Source organism: Somniosus microcephalus, chromosome 16 (genome assembly GCF_052327205.1).
Source record: "Somniosus microcephalus isolate GS21.2 chromosome 16, FLI_Smic_1.0, whole genome shotgun sequence".
In the NCBI taxonomy this organism is placed as follows: Eukaryota; Metazoa; Chordata; class Chondrichthyes; order Squaliformes; family Somniosidae; genus Somniosus; species Somniosus microcephalus.
In genome coordinates, this window is record NC_141002.1 from 6,694,994 (window position 1) to 6,707,958 (window position 12,965).

The following is a 12,965-nucleotide window of genomic DNA, read 5'->3' on the forward strand; positions in this document are numbered from 1 at the left end:
ACCCTGACCATCCGAGTGGGGTCGTTAAACTTCTTGCGGCATTGGTCACCAGTCCTGGGGACATCGCTGTTGGCTGTGACCCTCTGGGCGATTTCCCTCCAGGCTCTCCTGTACAGCCTCTTGGGAGCCTTCTTGCCACTGTCCGGGCACAAGATATCTCTGTTCTTCTCCAAACCCCTAAGCAGCACCCTCAAAGCATGGGCAGAGAAGCGCTGCGCTCGCTCACGGGCCCTCTGCATCGTTGCTGGTGCTATTTCTCTCCAGCAGCAGTGTTTAGGCCTAGCTGGAGGGCTGCAGTATCCAGGGCGTGGCAGCAGACCAACTCGACCCTTCCCCCTTTAAGAGCTGGCCGGCATCAGGGTGTCTGCTGTCAATCAAAACATGACCGCACCTGCGCTGCGCCCGGCCTCGGCGGTATGAGTCTGCACCGCCGGCTTAGCGCCTAAAGATAGGGGTGCAACGCCAATTTTAGCGCTCGCCCAAACTCCTTGACCAAAGCTACTGAATATCGGCGAAGTGGCCTCCACTTTCCGGCGGGCACAAACTTTAGCGCCCGCCCGACTTTACCGCCCTAAACGTGGCTATACTGAATTTCTAGGCCATGATTTGCTGAGTGAAAGGAACCTTAAAAAAATGCTGGAATTTCAGTTTGTGTGAAAGTTTTCCTGACTATGAATGTTTAAGAAGTTACAATATTTCTTTTGTCTGATTAGATGTTCTTTAAAAGAAAGATTCTGTTATGTGTGGTTTAGCTCCACCCACTTCTCTGTGTTAAAAGCATTAAAAAACTTTTGCCTTGTCTTGGATTTTGGAAGCATGTGTGAATAAGATTGTGCCCCAAGAATTGAAAAAAACCTTTGAACTAATTTAAGTTTAGCTGGTGTGTAAAAACTGAGAAGAGCAACAAAAAGTTTGTTTCGTAAAAGATTAGGTTTCAGTCTAAGATTTAACCTTGGAGTCACGATTGCTATGTGTAATGATCAGTAACCTGTCATTCTGGAATGGTACACTAGGTGGTGATGTATGTATATGATAGTGGGCTACCCACGATGCACTAGGCTACCCACAAGGCAGCAGTCAAGATGGATGCCTCTACAGATGCTGTACCTAATCCACATGTGCTCAATAAAGTGTCTAGCAAAAGCTAGCTGTTCTTAATAAAAACGACTAGTTATTAATGAACATAACATGGTACCAGGATTGGTATGATCTGCTGAATATTGTGCAACATGACATGGAGAATTTGAAGGCACCAGAGCGTTTGAAACTCACAGGAAATATCGACTACTATTGGCAGACTTTTAAACAACAATTCGAACTCTGCATTGCTGCCATCGGGTACGGTATGAAGCCAGACGCAAGGAAAATAGCGTTGCTGCTCATGGTTGCAGGCCGACAGGTGATAGAGGTATTTAATACATTTGTATTTAATCCAGAGGAGAACAGAGAAAAATTAGACGATGTGCTAAAGAAGTTTGATACACATTGTTCTCCCAAAAAGAATGAAACCTATGAGAGGTACATCTTCTGTTCTCGGACACAGCAGCAAAATGAGACTTTTGATAGCTTTATGACTGATCTGAAACTGAAAGCACAGACATGTAATTTCTCTGAGCTGAAAGCATCCATGATTCGTGACCAGATTGTGTTTGGTATTCATGATAAAAAAAGTCAGGGAACGTCTGTTGAGAGAAACCGAACTAACATTGCAAATTGCTGTGAAAATATGCCAAGCCAGTGAGCTAGCTCGAAAGCACGCGAAGACTTTCAATGAAATCAATAATGATGCGATTGTAATGAGTGATAATGCTGCTGTCGGTGCTGTGTCCTACAAGGGGAAGAAACATGGGCAGAACAGAAATGAAAAGCAATCGGAGGATGAAATGTTTAATTGTAAATGCTGTGATTACAAACACCAGTTAAGACAATGCCCAGCATTTGGAAAAATGTGCACAAAGTGTAATGGAAAGAATCACTTTGCTAAACAATGCTTTTCAAAAGTAAAAACAAAGAAAGGGCACCGAGTTAATGTGATTGAGGACACTGATTTAAGTGAGACATGTTTTGTAGGAATGGTGTCATGTGACAATATCAAAAAGGATACAGAAAATGTGCAGCCCTCAGGAATTAACAATGCTGAACATAAAGTTAATGCAGTAACAGAGGACAAATGGATGATCCCACTGCAGGTAAATGGAGCATTAGTTACATTGAAACTAGACACTGGGGCAAAAGCAAACTTAATCAGTATGAGTGACATTAACAATATGAAAGAAAAGCCCAAAATACAGAAAAAGTCAGTACTACTGAAGGACTATAATGGACAGAAAATAGATAGCTTAGGTGTATGCAGACTTAAAGTGACAGTCAAAGACAAAGTGCATCATCTCATGTTTTCTGTTGTGTCTGAAGGACTTGATTCACTACTGGGTGACAAAGCTTGTGAGGACTTAGAACTGGTCAAGAGAGTCTACCGTATAAACTGTGCCATAAGCAGACCAGATGACTCGGTGGATTCTGTAGTGAATAATTTCCAGGATGTGTTCAAAGGATTTGGAGTTCTACCATTCACTTACAAGATCCAACTAAAGGAGGATGCTCAGCCAGTGGTACATGCTCCACGAAGAGTTCCAGCACCCCGCGTGACCGGCTCAAGAATGAACTGGACAGAATGACCACACTAGGAGTCATCAGGAAAGTCGAAGAGCCAACAGACTGGGTTAACTCCATGGTATGTGTAAAGAAAAAGAACAATGATCTAAGAATATGCATGGATCCAAAGGACTTAAATGCAAACATAAAACGTGAACACTACCAGATTCCCAAGCGAGAAGAAATCACCAGTGAAATGTCAGGTGCCAGATACTTTACAAAGCTCGATGCCTCACAAGGATTTTGGCAACTAAAACTGGATGAAGAGAGCACCAAATACTGTACCTTCAACACACCATTTGGCAGGTATTGTTTCCTCAGAATGCCTTTCGGGATAATATCTGCATCTGAAATCTTTCATAGAGCGATGGAACACATAATTGAAGGTCTGGAAGGAGTTCGGGTCTATGTTGATGACATCATCATCTGGGGCTCCACACTGAAAGAACACAATGAGAGACTGACTAAAGTGCTACAGAGCATACGCCGGAATGGACTGAAGCTCAACAAAGCCAAGTGTCAGTTTGGCGTCCAGAAAGTCACTTTCTTAGGAGATAATCTATCTGGTAAAGGAATAGAGCCAGATATGGAAAAAGTAAACGCCATACTCAAAATGCCCCGACCCACTGACAAAAAAGGAGTGCTACGCATCATGGGGATGATAAACTTCATTGGAAAGTTCATTCCTAACTTGTCAGCCAAGACAGCCTGTCTGCGAGATCTGCTACGTAAAACAAATGAGTTTGCATGGACAGAAATACATGAACAAGAGTGGATAAAGCTCAAAACAGTGCTGACAACCACATCTGTACTCACCTTCTTTGACCCAACAAAAAGAATCAAAGTGTCAATGGATGCATCAAAAGATGGCCTAGGTGTGGTCTTGCTACAAGCAGAGGGTGAAGATTGGAAGCCTGTTGCCTATGCCTCCAGGTCTATGACTGATACTGAGTGTCAATACGCCCAGATTGAAAAGGAATGTCTAGGCTTGGTAGTTGGACTAGAAAAGTTTCATGGCTACATATATGGACTTCCCACCTTCACAGTTGAGACAGACCACAGCTCATTGGTTGCCATCAAAAAAAAAAATCTGAATGAGATGTCTCCAAGGATTCAACGACTCATGATGAAGCTGCAAAGATATGACTTTGAACTGATCTACACACCAGGCAAATGCATAGTGTTAGCAGATGCACTATCCCGAGCACCCACAATGAGTCATGTGAGCTCTACTGAAGAAGACGTGGATGTTCATGTGAGTATGGTCACTGCTGCGCTGCCCATGTCAGACACAAAATCAAAGCAAATAGCAGAAGAAACAGTAAAAGATACAGTATTACAAACAGTAATAGAGAACATTCATCATGGTTGGCCAAAAGGTTCCTGTCCAAAATATTTTCACATAAGGTCAGAATTGAGTGTCGCAAGTGGACTACTACTAAAACAGAACAGAATAGTCATTCCACAGGCTCTACATCAAGACATGCTCAAAAGGATTCATGAGGGACACCTCGGAATTGAAAAATGCAAAAGGAGAGCAAGAGACACTGTTTATTGGCCTGGCATAAATAAGGACATTGAGAACATGATAGGCAAATGTGAGACATGTCAGAAACACCAAAACAAACAAGCAAAGGAACCAATGATAGTAGCTGACATACCAACAGCACCATGGCAAAAGGTTGGTATGGACCTTTTTCATTTAAATGGTAAAGACTATCTAATAGTGATTGACTACTATTCTAACTATCCTGAGATGGTGCTGCTCTCAAGCACCACAGCAAGCAGTTTCATAATGCATGTGAAATCCATCTTCACCAGACATGGAATTCCCAGGATTGCCATTAGGAACAATGGTCCGTGCTTCAACTGTAAAGAGTGGCAACAGTTTGCAGCACATTATGACTTTCAACACATCACATCCAGTCCTTTGTATGCTCAGTCGAATGGTAAGGCAGAGAAAGGTGTTCAAGTTCTCAAGCAGCTACTGAAGAAAGTGACAGAAAGCATGTCTGATCCGTATCTCACCCTGCTGACCTACCGAGCCTCACCTTTAGACTCTGGTTCTTCACCTGCTGAACTCCTAATGGGTTGCAAGTTGCGTACCACGCTACCCTGCTGTGCAAAAGAAAAGCAGTGTAAGGAACTGAGACAGAGACTTCAACTGTTAAAGCTGAAACAGAAATCATACTGTGGCACGGTGGCATAGTGGTTAGCACTGTTGCCTCGCAGCGCCAGAGACCCGGGTTCGAATCTGGCCTCGGGTGACTGTCTGTGTGGAGTTTGCACATTCTCCCCGTGTTTGCGTGGGTTTCCACCGGGCACTCCGGTTTCCTCCCACAGTCCAAAGATGTGCGGGTTAGGTTGATTGGCTATGATAAATTGACCCTTAGTGTTAGGGGGATTAAATACGTGGGGTTACGGGGATAGAGTGGGATATGTGTTGGTGTATGGGTTACGGGGATCGGGTGGGATATGTGTCGGCTCGATGGGCCGAAATGGCCTCTATCTGCACTGTGGGGTTTCTGTGATTCTGTGATACTATGACAAGTCATCCAAAACTCTGAAACCATTGACAAGGGATGATGTTGTCAGGATTGAGGATCCGGTGCATGGAACAGGAAAGCTACAGTTCTTGAGGAAGTAGGACCAAGGTCATACACTGTTAGAACTGAGGAAGGACAGATTCTCAGGAGGAACCGCCATTCCCTCCTAAAAACACAAGAGACTATCGAAGAGCAAATCGATGACAATCACAGAATCACAGAAACCCCACAGTGCAGATAGAGGCCATTTCGGCCCATCGAGCCTGCACCGACACATATCCCACCCGATCCCCGTAACCCCTACATCAACACATATCCCACCCTATCCCCGTAACCCCACGTACTTAATCCCCCTAACACTAAGGGTCAATTTATCATAGCCAATCAACCTAACCCGCACATCTTTGGCCGCAACTGAATCTTGTCACTCACCACCAGAACAATCTAACACAAATACACATACAGGCTCTCATGAAAACACATCAGACTTACCTGTGCTGAGAAGATCCACACGTGAAGTAAAAAAGCCTGATAGACTTAATCTTTGAGTACAAAGAAAACTACATTGAAAATGTATTGACTGTTGAAGATGTTTATGTTGTTATTGATTGATATTGATTGATACTGATTTTGTTTAACCTCAACGAAAGGGGGATGTAATGATCAGTAACCTGTCATTCTGGAATGGTACACTAGGTGGTGCTGTATGTATATAAGAGTGGGCTACCCATCAATGCACTAGGCTACCCACAAGGCAGCAGTCAAGATGGATGCCTCTACAGATACTGTACCTAGTCCACATGTGCTCAATAAAGTGTCTCGCAAAAGCTAGCTGTTCTTAATAAAAACGACTAATTATTAATGAACATAACACGTTTAAAAACGTTTGTTTTGTCTTGGATTTTGGAAGCATGTGCGAATAAGATTGTGCTCCAAGAATTGAAAAAAACTTTGAACTAATTTAAGTTTAGCTGGTGTGTAAAAACTGAGAAGAGCAACAAAAAGTTTGTTTAATAAAAGATTAAGTTTCAGTCTAAGATTTAACCTTGGAGTCACGGTTGCTGTGGTGAAATCTTCTAAAGCAGTTTGATTTGATAAGAAAATATGATGTAATTTACTGTTTTCTGCAAGAATGTGCTATTTTGTTTTGTTTCTCTGTCCATAGTTTTACAAAAGATAAGCTTCTGCCTTAAGTTACAGTTGCCAATGTGCTTGGAAGAAAATTAATTTGAATGTTTACAAGATCTGGATTAAATTGGAGTTATGAGATTAATTAACCTATTAAAACCAGACTTTCATTGTGGCCACAGTGAAATTTTGGTTGGTGTAAATTTGTGTAGACCGCATTGAATAAGATAACTCCGCTCCGCAAGAACATCCGATAGTTACAGAGTTCCTTACAAAGACTTACTTAGCTTGTGAACTTTGCTCAATCCCGTCCTTCTTCACTGTCCATATTACCTCCGTGTTCGTGTTTAGTTAAAGTGTGAAAACACAACTGTCTTTCGATCAGGAAAGTTCTTTTTTTTGATTTACGTGAATTGACGCAGTTGCGTGCATTTGATAATGTTTTGCTCCACCTTCTTAAAAATCCTGCAAAGGAGTTAACCCTTTCCACTGACAGCTGTTTAAGTTCACCAAGCAACAACTTTAGTATGAAATCTAAAGATATTGGACATTATTAAATTTACGTTTCTTAATTTTAAGTTATTATTTCACCACAGTGACAGAGGGAAAATTAAGATTTGATAAATTAACCCCTTGGGCTCTAAGCAGAGTCACAATGGATTCCCTTCTTTCTTTTGTTATATGGAAGTTACCTTGTAAACTAATTGCAGCACTTCTGTCTCTAATGTTAAAAACACTGTTTAAGCTATCTAGCCTAAGAATCACTTGTTTCTGAAATTGGAAATGGAAGATAAATTGATAGAGATGAAATTGAATATTGACAAAACCTGTCAGTTCAACTGTACTGCTATTTGGATTTTGGGATAATTTTGAAATGACAAAATGGACTCAGGCACTATATATTTGGTTACTTTTGGGAAAATAAAAGATCCTCTAAAAATAATGATAATAAAATGTGTTAATAACTTGGATCAAGTGAGAATGTTTGATCTATGTTTTCTATCTTAAATATTGTACTGGACAGTAAAGTTTTTCCAGGACTCATGAATAAGATATGAATGGTAATTAAAGGAAAGTGATTGAGATTGTAAAATTAAAACAGGAGAATTACACTACTGAATGAGAACTTGCAAAATGCTCTCAGGCAGTTTAAAAGAGCAGAAACAAAACTGAAAATAAAATCAGTCTGAACTCGATGACCTGAAACAAGAAGAAAATAATTTGAACGACTGCTTACTAAATCTCCAGGTAGATTGCCAGACCAAGGAAGAACTGGTTTCAGACTTGGAGAATAAATTAATGAAGTCAAAGCAGAATGAAAATTCTCTTGCCTCCCTTCTAGCTGAAAAGGAAGATGCTTTACTTGAAAAAGTTGACAGGTTAAAGCAGTTTTCGGAAAACATTGAGAAAAGTCAGGCAACAATAGAGACCGTGGAAAAAGAAAAGTTGAATCTTGAGAATAACTTTAAGCAACAGATTATGCTTTTGGAGAGCCTAATAGCTGAGAAAACTGCATTAGTGAAAGCACAACTACAGGAAAGAGCACTTCAGGAGAAAGAAATGGAAGAGATTAATGTAGGGCTAGTTACTGCTAAAAATCAGCTTGAAATCAAGCAGGCTGAAGTAGCCAGGTTACAGGCAGAGGGCCAAGAGCTCAGCTCAAAGCTTAAATAGCAGCAAGTAAGACCTTGAAAAAGTATTCAGCCATTAGACGACTACAATCTTTTGATAAGATACCTGAAAGTCCGAGAAAGGCTTGTATCGAATGGCATGTGTGGCATGATATTGAGATACCGGCATGAGTGTGCAAATGTGATTTGTTACATATGAGGTAATTGCCATCCAGGAATGTATGGTGAATCTGCACTGAAGAACAGGTCTCAGACATGCTCAGTTACTTGACAACAGCAAGACATGAAAGGGGTAATGTGGCTCAGGAGAGCGAGACAACTTTTAAAGCATACTCCATTGAGAAACTATCTAATTAATGAAACAATCAGAATAGAGTTAAACACATGGGTACCTGTTAGAGGGATTAAAGTTGAAGTGGAGAGTTGCATGGGATCTGGATTGGTACAATCGAGGGCTAAGGAGAAATCATGATTAGTAAGAATTATCCACAAGATGGATACGAGCAAAAGAGAGATCTGGAGAATCTTTTAAATCCATGATTTGTTGATTAGATGTTGAACTGTAATGTATTTGATATGATTGTAAGACTGAATTTAACTGTGACTGTAATAATTGTGTTTTGTAGGTAACAGAGCGTGGGGAAAAACCAGTATGAATCCAGTATGAGGTGATTTTAGTGGTGCCTCCTGTGTCACTACTACTGCAATTACCATGCTTTACGGGTCTAACAGGACCTGTCTCATCAACCAACACGTTTTTAAGTATGAGCTACACAATTATGTGGCACAATTCAGATACTTGGATATGACATTCCCCTGTTGTTTGTGGGTTTCAGTGAGCTCATGATGCGACTGAACTCCTCCTTAAAGCATTTTTATGTTTTGGAGCAAGACAACTCGAGAATAGATATTGAAATTGACAGCATAGGGGACAACTCACATTGATTGGGTATTGGGCTTAATACATCAGCACACCCTTAGGTTTGTATTATTTCACATGCTGTGGTAGTTATCCAACTTGTAATGCTAGTGTATTTGATATATGTAACGTGTGTAGTAAGACTTTGATACATAAGCCAATTGGGTACTCATGCCCATGACTGACAAGCACTAACATATTAATTGAGCACACCGAAAGAGAAGATCCGAAGCAATGTAGAGGAGACCCCAGGCGGGGTAACATCAGGAAAGATAGAAGAAACAGAGGGGTCCCAGGTGGGGCAGAATTGGAACACCGGAACAGTGAATTGAATTTGAGTAAGGGGTCAGAGGTTGCTCCTTCTCCTCAAAGGAATGGACTGTAAGGAAGGGAGAAATCTTCAAGACTCCCTACTAACTAACGCCCAAGTTGAGAGAGCAATAAGAGCTGGCTAGATTAGTCAACAGCCGATTGTGAGAAGTCAATAAAGAAATAACTATTAGATTCAAAGATGGGTTTTAATTCTTAGACCAGGGACTGACAACAGGCAAGCGGAAAAAGATAGCACAAATGCCAGCAAGGTCGAATATAAAGCATCAAAAGACAAATAGAAATGGTAAGGACTTACAATTGTCACTATAGTTGCAGTATTATTTTGTGTTATAATGACGGTTCTGAAAGCATGCTGTAGGGCAGCTGTGTCCCGAATAGTGCCGGTTGCTACAGTTGATATAATCAATATTAAGCCAGAAACCGAACAGTTAATGCGGGATAATGAACTGATAGCGATAGTAACATACATGTAAAGTTCTTTAGTCATTTGCACAGACTACCACGCCTAGCACAACAAGATAGACAGAGGGGAAAGACGAACTTAGGTACTAAGTTTAAGCCATCAGTTAGGAGTAATCCTGGGGATGGTAAAAGTAGAAGAGAAGTTGGTATCCCTAGCCAAAATCTAAATTTGGTGCAGGACCAACAGGAGGGACTGAAGGGGTTAAAATGAACCCTCTCAGAATAACAACTTTCTTTTATGAAAAAGACTTTCTCATGTGAAAAAGACTTTTGTGCTACTTTCGCTAGTTTTGCACAAAGGACAGTGTGTAGAGAAACTTTGCAAAACAGAGATAAGATGCAGCTGTGGGACAAGACAGAATGTGTGTTAAGCGATAAGAAATGTGCTGCTTTAGCTAAAATTTGTAGACACAGCAGAATATAGGGGTCATGGGAATTTGACCTGTAACCAAAGGCATAGTAAGATGTAACTAACCTTTATTAATACTGAAAAGAATCCATGTGATCAGGTGATTATTGTAATACAATGTGATCAGGTGATTATTGCAATACAATGTGATTGGATGAAAATAGAATAAAAAGCTGTACCAACCAAGAGAGAACGAGAAGGTGCTCGCACAGACCGCGGGGTCTGAGACACTTCTCCCAGAGGATAGATAGAGTTCTCTGCAGCCGAGAGCGAGAGTCCCGAAGGCTGTGTTGCCTGCCCAGTGCCAGGGTTAAGGACATCTCCTCTGGACTGGAGAGAAACTTGGAGTGGGAGGGAGAGGATCCAGTTGTTGTGGTCCATGTTGGTACCAACGACATAGATAGGACAAGGAAGGAGGTTCTGCTGAGGGAGTTTGAGCAGCTAGGGGTCAAATTAAAAAGCAGAACCACAAGGGTAATAATCTCTGGATTATTACCTGAGCCACGAGCGAATTTGGCTAGGACAAATAAAATTAGAGAGTTAAATGCGTGGCTCAAAGACTGGTGTGGGAGAAATGGGTTTTGCTTCCTGGGACACTGGCACCAGTACTGGGGCAGGAGGGAGCTGTTCAGTTGGGACGGGCTTCACTTGGCCAGTGCTGGGACTAGAGTCCTGGCGGATCATATAACTAGGGCTGTAGAGAGGGCTTTAAACTAACTAGTGGGGGGGAGGTTCCTAGAGAGCAAATAATACAAATGACAACAGAGAAGGTCATCGACTTAGGTCGCAGTGGGGAAATTAAAAACCAGAGCATGTCAGGAAGGGGCAGAAGGTATGGAGTAAAAGGTAAAGTAATACAAAGGGCAAAAGCAGGAACTAAGTGTCACAAAACATCTTTGAAAGTTCTCTATCTGAATGCACGTAGCATTCGTAACAAAATAGATGAGTTAATGGCACAAATAACTACATATGGGTATGATCTTGTGGCCATTACAGAGACATGGCTGCAGGGTGACAATGCCTGGGAATTAAACATACCAGGTTATTTAACGATCAGGAAGGACAGGCAGGAAGGAAGGGGAGGTGGGGTGGCTATGTTTATAAAGGAAGGAATCACTGTAATACAGTGAAAGGATATTGGGTCAAAAGATCAGGACAATGAAACAGTTTGGGTGGAGGTAAGGAATAATAAGGGGAAAAAAACACTAGTGGGCGTAGTCCATAGGCCTCTGAACTGTGGCAACTCTGTTGGATGGAGTATCAATCAGGAAATAGTTGAGGCTTGTAATAAGGGAACATCTGTAATTATGGGGGATTTTAACTACCATATTGGACAAATCAAATTGGGCAGGGCTGCCTTGAGAACGAGTTCATTGAGTGTATTAGGGATGGGTTTCTTGAGCAGTATGTAACTGAACCGACCAGGGGGCAAGCAACCTTAGATTTGGTCCTGTGTAACGAGACAGGATTAATTAAAAATGTCCTAGTAAAGGATCCCCTTGGAATGAGTGACCATAACATGGTTGAATTCCATATTCAATTAGAGGGTGAGAAGGTTGGATCTCAAACAAGCGTGCTAAGCTTGAATAAAGGAGACTATGAAGGTATGAGAACGGAATTGAGTAGAGTGGATTGGGAAAATAGATTAAAGGGTAAGACGATACATGATCAGTGGTGTACATTTAAGGAGTTATTTTACAACTTCCAAAAAATATATATTCCACTGAGAAGAAAAGGGTGTAAAAGAAAAGACAGCCATCCGTGGCTAAGTAAAGAAATTAAGGATAGTATTTGACTAAAAACAAGGGCATATAAGGTAGCCAAATCTAGTGGGAGGATAGAGGTTTGGGAAAACTTTAAAAGACAGCAAAAAATAACAAAAAGATTGATTAAGAAAGGGAAGATAGATTATGAAAGTAAATTAGCAAAAAATATAAAAACAGATAGTAAGAGTTTTTATAGTTATATAAAAAGAAAAAGGGTGGCTAAAGTAAATGTTGGTCCCTTAGAGGATGGGACCGGGAAATTAATGGTGGGAAATATGGAGATGGCAAAAACACTGAATGAATATTTTATATCAGTCTTTACAGTAGAAGACACTAAGAATATCCCAACATTGGACAAACAGGGGGCTAAAGGGGGGGAGGAGCTAAACACGATCAAAATCACTAAGGAAGTGGTACTCGGTAAAATAATGGGACTCAAGGCGAATAAATCACCTGGACCTGATGGCTTACATCCTAGGGTCTTGAGGGAAGTGGCGGCAGGGATTGTGGATGCATTGGTAATAATTTTCCAAAACTCCCTGGACTCGGCAATGGTCCCGGCAGACTGGAAAACTGCTAATGTAACACCCTTATTTAAAAAGGGCAGTAGACAGAAGGCTGGAAACTATAGACCGGTTAGCCTAACATCTGTGGTAGGTAAAATTTTGGAGTCCATTATTAAGGAGACAGTAACAGGGCATTTGGATAATCATCATTTAATAGGACAAAGTCAGCATGGTTTTATGAAGGGAAAGTCATGTTTGACAAATTTGCTGGAGTTCTTTGAGGAAGTAACATATAGGGTGGATAAAGGGGAACCAGTGGACGTAGTGTATTTAGACTTCCAAAAGGCATTTGACAAGGTGCCACACAAAGATTATTGCTTAAGATAAAAAATCACGGGATTGGGGGTAATATTCTGGCATGGATAGAGGATTGGCTATCTAACAGAAGGCAGAGAGTTGGGATAAATGGTTCATTCTCAGACTGGCAATCAGTAACTAGTGGTGTTCCGCAGGGATCAGTGCTGGGTCCCCAACTCTTTACAATCTATATTAATGATTTGGAGGAGGGGACCGAGTGTAACATATCAAAGTTTGCAGATGATACTAAGATGGG

The 12,965-nt window shown here is 41.2% G+C and overlaps 1 long non-coding RNA gene across 1 annotated transcript in view; it reads left to right on the forward strand.

The window, feature by feature from the left end:
• Positions 1 to 12,878, forward strand: part of LOC147105958 (uncharacterized) — a 40,607-nt gene extending 27,729 nt beyond the window's left edge. The window contains exon 4 of the long non-coding RNA XR_015081309.1: positions 8,584 to 12,878. This is a non-coding gene — a long non-coding RNA (uncharacterized LOC147105958). The remainder of the gene's footprint in view (positions 1 to 8,583) is intronic.
• Positions 12,879 to 12,965: the final 87 nt, after the last annotated feature.